Source organism: Lithobates pipiens, unplaced genomic scaffold (genome assembly GCF_037356315.1).
Source record: "Lithobates pipiens isolate NorthernLeopardFrog02 unplaced genomic scaffold, aLitPip1_a1.2 Scaffold_16, whole genome shotgun sequence".
Classification (NCBI taxonomy): Eukaryota; Metazoa; Chordata; class Amphibia; order Anura; family Ranidae; genus Lithobates; species Lithobates pipiens.
In genome coordinates this window covers 346796628-346809131 of record NW_027507748.1, presented here as the reverse complement: position 1 = coordinate 346809131, position 12504 = coordinate 346796628, and the positions used below count along the sequence as shown (strand labels likewise).

General features: G+C 48.8%; 1 protein-coding gene across 1 annotated transcript in view; it reads left to right on the top strand.

The window, feature by feature from the left end:
• The window catches only part of MYOM3 (myomesin 3), a 207045-nt gene that overhangs the window by 62807 nt on the left and 131734 nt on the right, over nt 1–12504 (top strand). The gene's annotated exons all lie outside the window — the stretch shown is intronic.

Below are 12504 nucleotides of genomic sequence, written 5' to 3'. Positions count from 1 at the left end.
CTGCATGCAATCCGTGGCGGTAAAACCAAATCTACACGGGTGCCACGGGTTACATGCTTGACGGCCGTCAGAAGGTTCACCCAGTGGGCAGTAAAACTGATATACCTTCCCTGCCCGTGTTTGCTAGACCACGTGTCTGTGGTCAGATGTATCTTGGCACCGACACTGTGTGCCAGAGATACATTCACTTGCCGCTGAACATGGCCATATAGCTCTGGGATGCCCTTCTCTGAGAAATACTTCCTTCCTGGGACCTTCCATTGTGGTGTTCCAATGGCCACAAATTTGCGAAAGGCCTCCGAGTCCACCAGTTTATATGGCAGTAGTTGGCGGGCTATGAGTTCTGACAAGCCAGCCGCCAACCGTTGGGCAAGAGGGTTATCCGGCGTCATCATTTTTTTACGCTCAAACATTAGGCCCACGGAAGCCTGCCTTTTTGCAGAAAAATGTGAGCTTGGCGTGATGGAAGGTGGAGTGGAGGACAATTGTGAGGAGAGAGGAGAAGGAGAAGTAGAAGACGAGGCTGGACGGTGAGAGCCTGCAGTGTGGCTTTGTGTGTTCCGTTGCTCCCACTGGGCTCGGTGATGGCTGCTCATGTGCCTTCTTAAGGCGGTCGTCCCTAGGTGAGTATTGGGCTTACCGCGACTAACGCGTTGACTGCAAAGATTGCAGATGGCAACGCTATTGTCAGCAGCGGACACGTTAAAAAAAGCCCACACTGCGGAGCCATGTGCCGGTGTCCTGGGAGCGCCAGATGTGACCGTACATGGTCGATGACTCGCTCCTGATACATTTGCAGTCTGCTTTGTCCCTGCTGTGCAATGTAAGTCATTGCTGCTTCTCCTCCCTATCTGCTGGTCCATATCTCCCTCTGAACTCCCCTCCTCTTCCTCTCTTGTGGGCACCCACGTGACATCACTAGACACGTCATCATCAACGTCACCTTCCCCACCGCTATAAGTAGAGTAGGCAGCAACACCGGGGACCAACCTCCTCCTTGGGCTGATCTGGGTACTGGCGTCAGACTGCTGAGTAGCGCTTGTTGCTACCTCCTCTTCCTGATCCAATACCAAGAGTGGCTGCGCATCAGAAATGTCCTCTTGATATGGATCGGAAAATAATTCCAGTGACTCAAGCGGAAGGTATGTGGTGGTGGTGGTGGTGGTCGTGTTGTTGGTGGTAGTGTCTTTGGGGGTGCACATAGCAGAGAGTGAAGAAGAGGGTGCAGATCGAGAGGATGAGGAGGGTGCAGAAGAGTAAGGCTGAGCGAGCCACTCAACCAAGTCTGGTGCATCCTTTAAAGTAATTGAACGCACCTTCTGCAACTTCCCACTTTGGCTCAAGCCTGTTGCTCCTGCCCTACCCCTACCACCCCTGCGGAAGGGCCTGCCTCTTCCTCTGCATGTCATTTTTTAAATGACCCTGTGACAAAACTCTTAGTCCCTATACCGCTGAAGGACTGCTGCAGTATAGGTGAGCGGTCAGCAGTGGTGCACGTCAACCCTATCTATTGTGGACCTATAGCGGTCCTTACAGAACAGCAGACTGTACCGCACTCAAGCCTATGTACCGTAGCACCCTATACCAAGTTACCAGTCCTTATAAGAACTTTTGTGGACCAAGCAGGTTGTGTATTAGTGTTTAGCAGACTGTACGTCAGTCCCTATACCGCTGAAGGACTGCTGCAGTATAGGGCAGCGGTCAGCAGTGGTGCACGTCAACCCTATCTATTGTGGACCGATAGCGGTCCTTACAGAACAGCAGACTGTACCGCACTCAAGCCTATGTACCGTAGCACCCTATACCAAGTTACCAGTCCTTATAAGAACTTTTGTGGACCAAGCAGGTTGTGTATTAGTGTTTAGCAGACTGTACGTCAGTCCCTATACCGCTGAAGGACTGCTGCAGTATAGGGCAGCGGTCAGCAGTGGTGCACGTCAACCCTATCTATTGTGGACCGATAGCGGTCCTTACAGAACAGCAGACTGTACCGCACTCAAGCCTATGTACCGTAGCACCCTATACCAAGTTACCAGTCCTTATAAGAACTTTTGTGGAACAAGCAGGTTGTGTGTTAGTGATTAGCAGACTGTACGTCAGTCCCTATACCAATGAAGGACTGCTGCAGTATAGGGCAGCGGTCAGCAGTAGTGCACGGCAACCCTATGTATTGTGGACCGATAGCGGTCCTTACAGAACAGCAGACTGTACCGCACTCAAGCCTATGTACCGTAGCACCCTATACCAAGTTACCAGTCCTTATAAGAACTTTTGTGGACCAAGCAGGTTGTGTATTAGTGTTTAGCAGACTGTACGTCAGTCCCTATACCGCTGAAGGACTGCTGCAGTATAGGGCAGCGGTCAGCAGTGGTGCACGTCAACCCTATGTATTGTGGACCGATAGCGGTCCTTACAGAACAGCAGACTGTAACGCACTCAGGCCTATGTACCGTAGCACCCTATACCAAGTTACCAGTCCTTATAAGAACTTTTGTGGACCAAGCAGGTTGTGTGTTAGTGATTAGCAGACTGTACGTCAGTCCCTATACCAATGAAGGACTGCTGCAGTATAGGGCAGCGGTCAGCAGTAGTGCACGGCAACCCTATGTATTGTGGACCGATAGCGGTCCTTACAGAACAGCAGACTGTAACGCACTCAGGCCTATGTACCGTAGCACCCTATACCAAGTTACCAGTCCTTATAAAAACTTTTGTGGACCAAGCAGGTTGTGTGTTAGTGTTTAGCAGACTGTGCGTCAGTCCCTATACCGCTGAAGGACTGCTGCAGTATAGGGCAGCGGTCAGCAGTGGTGCACGTCAACCCTATCTATTGTGGACCGATAGCGGTCCTTACAGAACAGCAGACTGTACCGCACTCAAGCCTATGTACCGTAGCACCCTATACCAAGTTACCAGTCCTTATAAGAACTTTTGTGGACCAAGCAGGTTGTGTATTAGTGTTTAGCAGACTGTACGTCAGTCCCTATACCGCTGAAGGACTGCTGCAGTATAGGGCAGCGGTCAGCAGTGGTGCACGTCAACCCTATCTATTGTGGACCGATAGCGGTCCTTACAGAACAGCAGACTGTACCGCACTCAAGCCTATGTACCGTAGCACCCTATACCAAGTTACCAGTCCTTATAAGAACTTTTGTGGACCAAGCAGGTTGTGTATTAGTGTTTAGCAGACTGTACGTCAGTCCCTATACCGCTGAAGGACTGCTGCAGTATAGGGCAGCGGTCAGCAGTGGTGCACGTCAACCCTATCTATTGTGGACCGATAGCGGTCCTTACAGAACAGCAGACTGTACCGCACTCAAGCCTATGTACCGTAGCACCCTATACCAAGTTACCAGTCCTTATAAGAACTTTTGTGGAACAAGCAGGTTGTGTGTTAGTGATTAGCAGACTGTACGTCAGTCCCTATACCAATGAAGGACTGCTGCAGTATAGGGCAGCGGTCAGCAGTAGTGCACGGCAACCCTATGTATTGTGGACCGATAGCGGTCCTTACAGAACAGCAGACTGTACCGCACTCAAGCCTATGTACCGTAGCACCCTATACCAAGTTACCAGTCCTTATAAGAACTTTTGTGGACCAAGCAGGTTGTGTGTTAGTGATTAGCAGACTGTACGTCAGTCCCTATACCAATGAAGGACTGCTGCAGTATAGGGCAGCGGTCAGCAGTAGTGCACGGCAACCCTATGTATTGTGGACCGATAGCGGTCCTTACAGAACAGCAGACTGTACCGCACTCAAGCCTATGTACCGTAGCACCCTATACCAAGTTACCAGTCCTTATAAGAACTTTTGTGGACCAAGCAGGTTGTGTGTTAGTGATTAGCAGACTGTACGTCAGTCCCTATACCAATGAAGGACTGCTGCAGTATAGGGCAGCGGTCAGCAGTAGTGCACGGCAACCCTATGTATTGTGGACCGATAGCGGTCCTTACAGAACAGCAGACTGTACCGCACCCAAGCCTATGTACCGTAGCACCCTAGACAGACCAAGTTACCAGTCCTGATAAAGAGCTTTGTGGAACAAGTGAGTTGTGAATGATTAGCAGACTGCAGCAGAAGGGCAGCAGTCAAGTATAATATTCTTTCTATATTTGGAAGAAAGAATATTATACGTGTACAAGCCTATTACCGTACCACTGATACCAGTCCTGAAAAGAACCTTTGTGGAACTAATAGTAACAGCAAGTCTTTAAAATTATCCTCACTGCCTGACACACTGCTTCCTGCCTGTCCCTATACAAATTGGCAAAAAAGAGTAGGCTGGAACGATTAGCTGGAACAGCTCTTTTGTGGACCTGATAGTAACAGCTAATGATGATGATGATGATGATGATGAAGAAAGACTAATCTGGCTGAGCTGTCCCTAAAATAGCAGCATACAGCGCTCTGTCCCTTTATCTAAACTGACAAAAGAAACTCAGGCTGCTGACCTAACACCTATACCAGTCCTGAAAAGAACTTTTGTGTACCAAATAGCTAGCGTTTTCTCTGTCCCTACTCCACACAGGATCCTTTCCCTACAGTGACAGAAGAAAGAATGTAAAATGGCCACCGGATCGGGTGTATTTATAGGTTAGGGGGAATGTCCAAGTGTCCATGAGCTGTCATGTCTCAATTGGTTGTCCTGTAACACATGATAAACGTGTCACGAAAGGTTAAAGTTCTTGTATACATTAAACACGTAAGTCCGCCGGGGCGAACGACGGAAAAAGGCGTTCGAACCCGCGGACGGCGAAAGTCGGAAATTCGCCGCGAAACGACCGCCGGGCGAACCGTTCGGCCATCACTACACACGATCGGAATTTATGCGATCGGATTTTGTTGTCGGAAAATTTTAGATCCTGCTCTCAACCTTTGTGCGTCGGAGAATTCTCCGACGGAAAAAGTCAGATGGAGCCCACACACGATCGGATTTTCCGACAACATGATCCGTCGGAAAATCCAACCGTGTGTATGGGGCATTATACTGGCAGCCTACAGCACTCTCAGATTTATTGCCTCAAAACATAAAATATTTATTTGCAAATGAGTCACTCCAGTTTAAATAACTTATTATAATAGTTTTTTTTAAATAATTAAGTAAACAATTCAAGAAAATTAAATATTTTCTTGTAAAGGCCAAAAAATGTTATGGAAAAAATATCAATCCTGGGACTGTATAACCTGTATTATAAGAAAACTAGAAAATAAAAGAAATGGCAGTGTGCAACCCCATATACTGTATATGAACACCGTCTCAGTAAAAAAAATTCAAAGGATGTTGGACATTGAACATCCTCAGTCTGTTTCTGTGGTCATTGTGGGCTTGGGGTAGGAATGCTTCCCCCATTTCCTCCCTGCCAACCATCAATCCACCCCTCCCCATAAGCCTGACCTCCCACTCCAATATTATGGCTAACACTAGATGCTCCCTTAAAATTTTTTTGGGCAATCCACCAATGCTTTAGGTTTTTAAAGAAAACATGGTAGATTTGTGGGTAGGTGCGGGTTTCCCCTCCGTCCTGTGGTTGTACTATGCCAATATTACAGATGGAGTAGTCTGTTAGGGGAATTGTCCCCTTGTAAACTCCGTCAGGGCCTCAGAGGCCAGCTGTCCAACTGAACGCTGCAACCTCTGGGGACCTCAGACGGCCATTTAATTGAATTTATTTATTCATTGCAGGTACTTATATAGCCCCATCAATTTACAGCTTTTTACATACATATATATATTGTACATTCACATCAGTCCCTGCCCTTAGCTAACAATCTAAGGTCCCTAACTCACATTCATACATACACATACTAGGGCCAATTTAGACAAGATCTAATTAACCTACCAGGATTTCTTCGGAGTGTGGGAGGAAACCAGGGTACCTCGAGGAAACCCACGGAGACACAGAGAGAACATGCAAACTCAATGCAGGTTGTGCTCTGGTTGGGTCTGAGTGGGAACCTTATATATTGGGTCTCCTACGTCATTCTAGAGCAACCACAGCGAGTGGCGCCAACTATATAATGCATATGTGCAGCGGCAAAGAGGATGGACTGTAATGCTCACACACCACACACACTGTATGTGTTCATGGTGACTAAGTTTTCTGGTGCACTCGCAACGTCCACCCAGCACAATAGCCAAGCGGTCACCAACAGTTCCTGGTCTCGAGTTATGATTGGGAACTGATGGGCCAATAACAATGGTCTTGTGATTGGGAAGCCTGTCCTGCCCCTCCAACCTTAAAATGGAAGTTCAGTCAAAATCGAACTAAGGCTAAACCTGCTCCCACTCCCATTCTAAGACTATTCTATCTCCCCTGTGAAAGAAAAGAAGTCTATACCTAGATACTCTGAAGCCGCTCTAGTCCAGTCACATGATCGGGTCCTAACCCTGGCTTCAGGGTAAAGGAGGGGCAGCCAACAAAAGATATCCAATAGTAAGCCTATGGATCTTTTCATTCACAGGATAGATAGAAAAGTATTAGAATGGGAGTAGGTTTAGTCTGAGGCCGCGTACACACGCGCGGACTGTTCGCCCAACCTTGTTCGGCAAACAGTTTGTCAAACAGTCCGCTCAAAATTTGCATGAGCGGACTTGCCCACACACGAGCGGACTGTTTGACGAACAAGGTTGGGCAAACAGTTCGCTCAACTTTTGAAATGAACGGACTCGCCCACGTAAGGAGGAGGCAAATCCGCCCATTTCGAGCGCGTGTACAGGTAGGCGGGGCCCGCGAAGGAGACGTCGCGGGCTCCGCCGCCTGGAATGGGCTTAAAGGGGAACCCCAACGCCGAAAAAAATCGGCGTGGGGGTTCCCCCCAAGTCCACACCAGACCCTTGTCCGAGCACGCTACCCGGCCGGCCAGGAAAGGGGGGCGAGCGAGCGCGCCCCCCCTCCTGAGCCGTACCAGGCCGCGTGCCCTCAACATGGGGGGTGCCTTGGGGAAGGGGGGGGCCGCGCGGCCCCCCCACCCCAAAGCACCTTGTCCCCATGTTGATGAGGACAAGGGCCTCTTCCCGACAACCCTGGCCGTTGGTTGTCGGGGTCTGCGGGCGGGGGGCTTATCGGAATCCGGGAGCCCCCTTTAAGAAGGGGGCCCCCGGATACCGGCCCCCCACCCTATGTGAATGAGTATGGGGTACAATGTACCCCTACCCATTCACCTGTGAAATAAAGTACAAATAAAAACACAACACAGGGGGAAAAAATATTTTATTGCACAGCCGGGGGTCTTCCGTCTTCGGGGGTCTTCTCGCCGGACTCCTCCGCTATGTGTGTGTAGCTCTTTTGCCAGCGGAGGAGTCCGGCTTTCTTCCTCCCCGCCGCCGGCCTCTTCTCCCGACTTCGGGGGTCTTGTCCCCCTCTTCGGTTCTTCTGCCGGGCCACCGCGCCTGGTCCGGTGGCCCGGTCTTCTGTCGCCGTCTTCCGTTCTTCTGTCGCCGCCTTCGGTTCTTCTGCCGGGCCACCGCGCCTTCTTGTAGCTCTTTTACAGGCGGTGGCCCGGTCTTCTGTCGCCGTCGCCGCCTTCCGTTCGTGTTCTTCTTCTTGTTCTTCTTGTTCTTCTCCAGGCGATGTTGACACGTCGCTCCCTCCGGCCGGAATGCCAGAGCCGCCCTGCGCTGTGACTTATATAGTGACAATGGGGCGGGGTCACATGGTATATGTCACATGGGTTGATGTCACATGGTGACCCCGCCCCCTTACGATGTCATAGTCCCCATGTGACATCAACCCATGTGACCAACCCATGTGACATATACCATGTGACCCCGCCCCATTGTCACTATATAAGTGACCGCACAGCGCGTCCCCGGCATTCCGGCCGGAGAGCTCGTCGAGTCAACATCTCCAGGAGAAGAACAAGAAGAACAAGAAGAAGAACGGAAGGCGGCGACGGCGACAGAAGACCGGGCCACCGCCTGTAAAAGAGCTACAAGAAGGCGCGGTGGCCCGGCAGAAGAACCGAAGGCGGCGACAGAAGAACGGAAGACGGCGACAGAAGACCGGGCCACCGGACCAGGCGCGGTGGCCCGGCAGAAGAACCGAAGAGGGGGACAAGACCCCCGAAGTCGGGAGAAGAGGCCGGCGGCGGGGAGGAAGAAAGCCGGACTCCTCCGCTGGCAAAAGAGCTACACACACATAGCGGAGGAGTCCGGCGAGAAGACCCCCGAAGACGGAAGACCCCCGGCTGTGCAATAAAATATTTTTTCCCCCTGTGTTGTGTTTTTATTTGTACTTTATTTCACAGGTGAATGGGTAGGGGTACATTGTACCCCATACTCATTCACATAGGGTGGGGGGCCGGTATCCGGGGGCCCCCTTCTTAAAGGGGGCTCCCGGATTCCGATAAGCCCCCCGCCCGCAGACCCCGACAACCAACGGCCAGGGTTGTCGGGAAGAGGCCCTTGTCCTCATCAACATGGGGACAAGGTGCTTTGGGGTGGGGGGGCCGCGCGGCCCCCCCCTTCCCCAAGGCACCCCCCATGTTGAGGGCACGCGGCCTGGTACGGCTCAGGAGGGGGGGCGCGCTCGCTCGCCCCCCTTTCCTGGCCGGCCGGGTAGCGTGCTCGGACAAGGGTCTGGTGTGGACTTGGGGGGAACCCCCACGCCGATTTTTTTCGGCGTTGGGGTTCCCCTTTAAGCCCATTCCAGGCGGCGGAGCCCGCGACGTCTCCTTCGCGGGCCCCGCCTACCTGTACACGCGCTCGAAATGGGCGGACTTTCCGAGCGGGAACAGTCCGCTCATTTCGAAAGTACAGCGGACAAGCCCACACACGGGCGGACTGTTCGCTCAAACACAGTTTCAGCGGACAGTTTTTCGGAATTTCCGAAAGACATTGTCCGTCCAACTGTCCGCTGAAACTGTCCGCTGAAAGCCCACACACGAGCGGACTGTCCGCCCAAACACTGTTCAGCGGACAAGGTTGGGCGAACAGTCCGCCCGTGTGTACGCGGCCTGAGTCAGATTTTGCCTGAACTTGCACTATAAGACCCAGTTAATGTGTTAGGTGTTCGCCACTTTGTGTTCATTACAAAAATGTTGACTCTTTTTCTGGTACATAACATAATAAAATATGATTGAACGAACAATGTCTCAATAAAAATGCATTTTAAAAAATCTTTGTTTTTATTAATAGTAACAATAATATAAAAAAAACACATTAATGAACACATGTTTATACTGTACCTTATAGTTTACTACAGCATACACAAACATATACGAAAAACCTTCTGAAACAATGGTAAAAGCAGCATTAAAGGGAGTTGAAGCCACAGGTTCCTTTGAACAACAAAGTTACACAATAATAAAAACCACTGCCGTTACAGAGTAGTAAAACTAGGGGAAACAAATATACTTGTTTCCCACCTGTAGCTGGAAACTTCCTCCCAGTGCAGCGCAAAATTTTCAGTCACACCATCTCAGCCTAAATTGGATCAGGGTTGCCAACCTCTCGTGGCTTTTCTTACTGACAAAACATGAATATTTACTAACAAAGCGCTTTTTTTACTGACAGCCTGAAATAAGAAGCAAACTCCCATTTAGAAATTAGAAAAGAGAATTGATATTTAAAGAATATAAACAATATGTAAACATTAACAATACCCATAACATGTAATTTGCCAGGCTTTACAATAAAAAATTCAAAACAGCATGACAAATGTGAGCATGACTAGGATTATGAAAGACCTGGGGAGTCCTGGGATGGGGCACAAAAATAAGTCCTGTGGCAAGCAGTGGTCATGCTAAGGTTTGGCAGGTCCGGCCTCCATCCTCTTCATGCAGGGGCGAATGGTGCTGGGTAGAGAGGGTCACAGACATCCTGAACTGACAGTCACTCTATTTTCTCCCACCCATGGACTTTAATGAATGGGATAAATCAGCCTGTTTTTTACAAACTGTCTGTGAAAATACAGATGGTTGGCAACTCTGGATTGGATGCAACTCTGGCTAGTTATCACGCTCATATATCATTCTTATACCTAAGTCACAGGAACAGTGCATCCCTAATTTGCAAGTTTTCTACAGTCTGATGACTTGCAGTGTTTACCACAGGATGACATAAATTAGGCTTTCTCAGTATCTTAACCACTTCAGTTCGGAAGGATTTACCCATTTCCTGACCAGGCCATTTTTGCGATACGGCACTGCGTCGCTTTAACTGACAATTGCATGGTTGTGCGATGTTGTACCCAAACAAATAGAGCTTTCTTTTGGTAGTATTTGATCACCCCTGCAATTTATTGTTTTTGCGCTATAAACAAAAAAAAGCGACAATGTTGAAAAAATTTTTTTTAATTTTTGCTATAATACATATGCCAAAAAAATGACAAAAAACGAATTTCTTCCCTAGTTTAGGCCAATATGCATTCTGATTTATGGTATTTTTATTATTATTATTATTATTTTCATTAGTAATGGCGGTGATCAGTGATTTTTAGCAGGACATGCAACATTGCGGCGAACAGACCGGACGTGTTTGACACGTTTTTGAGGCGTTGATCAGTGATTTTTAGCAGGACTGCGACATTGCGGCGAATAGATCAGACATGTTTGACACTTTTTTGGGGACCAGTGACATTTATACAGCGTTTAGTACTATAAAAATGCACTGATTACTGTATAAATTACACTGGCAGGGAAGGGTTAACACTAGTGGTGATCAAGGGGTTAAATTTGTTCCCTGGGAGGTGTTACTAACTGTATGGGGGCTAGGCTGAATGGCGGAGGCGAGAGATTGCTGTTCCTAATCACTAGAAACAGACGATCTCACTCTACTCCTTTGACAGAACTGGGATCTGTTTGTGTACACTGGCAGATCCCAGTCCTGCCTCTCTCTGATTGTGGGCGGCCTGTGAACATTGAGTCCACTGGACCTGCTGGTTGGCTCCCCCGCTAGCGAATGGGCACAGACCACCATGTATGCACCCAACGTACAATGGCTGCAATTCGCGTCAGCCAACCTGCCGCAGAACTGCATTGGCTGGTCGGTAAGTGGTTAAACAAATATCACTGATCATAGGCACAGTGCATTTATTAATTAAAAATGTATACTACAGTGCCATAATTCTTTTTGCTTGTCCTTTTTAACCCCTAGGTGCCAAGCGCAGACAAATATGTGGCCTCTCAACAGCCGGGCCTTGGTGCTGAGTGGCTGCATATTTGCATGCAATAATGGCGATGGCACTGTGCCGAGCGTGCACACCCTCTGCGCTTCCGGCACAGTTATTGGCAGCTAACTGAAAGCACCCATTTGCTGATTGAGATCAGGAGCTTTCTGATCATGTGACCACTATAAGCCCCACCCCACCTCCCAGCTTTCCTAACCCCTAAAGGGTCGGCAGGTGCAGATCTAAGAGGTTAAAGTGGTTGTAAAGCCACTTTGTTTTCTTACTAGAATCCCCTGTGATAGATTAAGTTATGTGCCCCAGTGTATGTTCTTTATAAAAAAAATGCCACTTTATACCCTATTTCAGGGTGCAGCTCAGCGCTCACATGACTACACGCCGCTCTTCTCCCCCCCAATCGGAGAACTACAGTGGGAGGGGCTGAGAATCCCCTACTGATGTCAGCCAGGAGGAGGGGAGGAGAGGAGGAAAGCGGCAGGGGGAAACGTGACCACCGATGGGTGCTCTGAAATAAGGTACAAAGCTACATGTTTTTTTAAAGAACATACACTGAGCCACATAACATAATCTAACACTGGGGATTCTAGTAAAAAAACACAGTTATTTTAGCAGAAGGGGAGGGGCAGGAAGCAGATCGTCAGAGGCTAGCTGACAGGCAGGGAGGGAGCGGAAGAAGAGGACAGAGGAGAGACAGCAGGATGACGGAGGCACGTAAACTGACCACGGTATAATGGATCAGCAGCCATGATAAACGTGGTCAGTTTTCAGAGGGGAGGGCATCATCAGGCAGGATAAACCAGGTATTTTAGATGATAGAAAGGGACAAATTACACAGCACAAGCACTTGTGCTGTTATTCATGCTATAAAGTAACAAGATCATTTTTATTTATAAATTTTTTTAGGGTTACAATTGCTTTAACTAAGGATTATTGACATCACCACTGGCATTCATGAAAGCTATTAGCCATCAGGCAGGGGTGCACTGTTATGTGTGTGTGTGTGTGTGTTTGTGTGGTTCTAATACAAAAATAAAGTTCTCAAATGCACATATACAGCATTCACTGAGATTTTTAGTATGCAGTAACTCTTACTCTTAGTAATCTGAGGGTTGTTACAAGAAGATAAAGCCCACAATACCACAAGCTTCTGTACTAAGCTGGAGTGTCCCTAGCTTAACTGAAGGCCTATTCCAGCTAGGCGGTAACCAACCTGAGCTCTGTTTATATTTTTATGGGTTCTGCTAGTTCTCCTAATCTCAGTTGATTGATTGCTTCTGCCTGTTAGGCCGGGCATACCATGGATTACAGGAAAAAAAAATCACTCGATACCCCCATCAATACAGACAGTGTTTATGCGGGAATTCCTCCTGCCAGGCT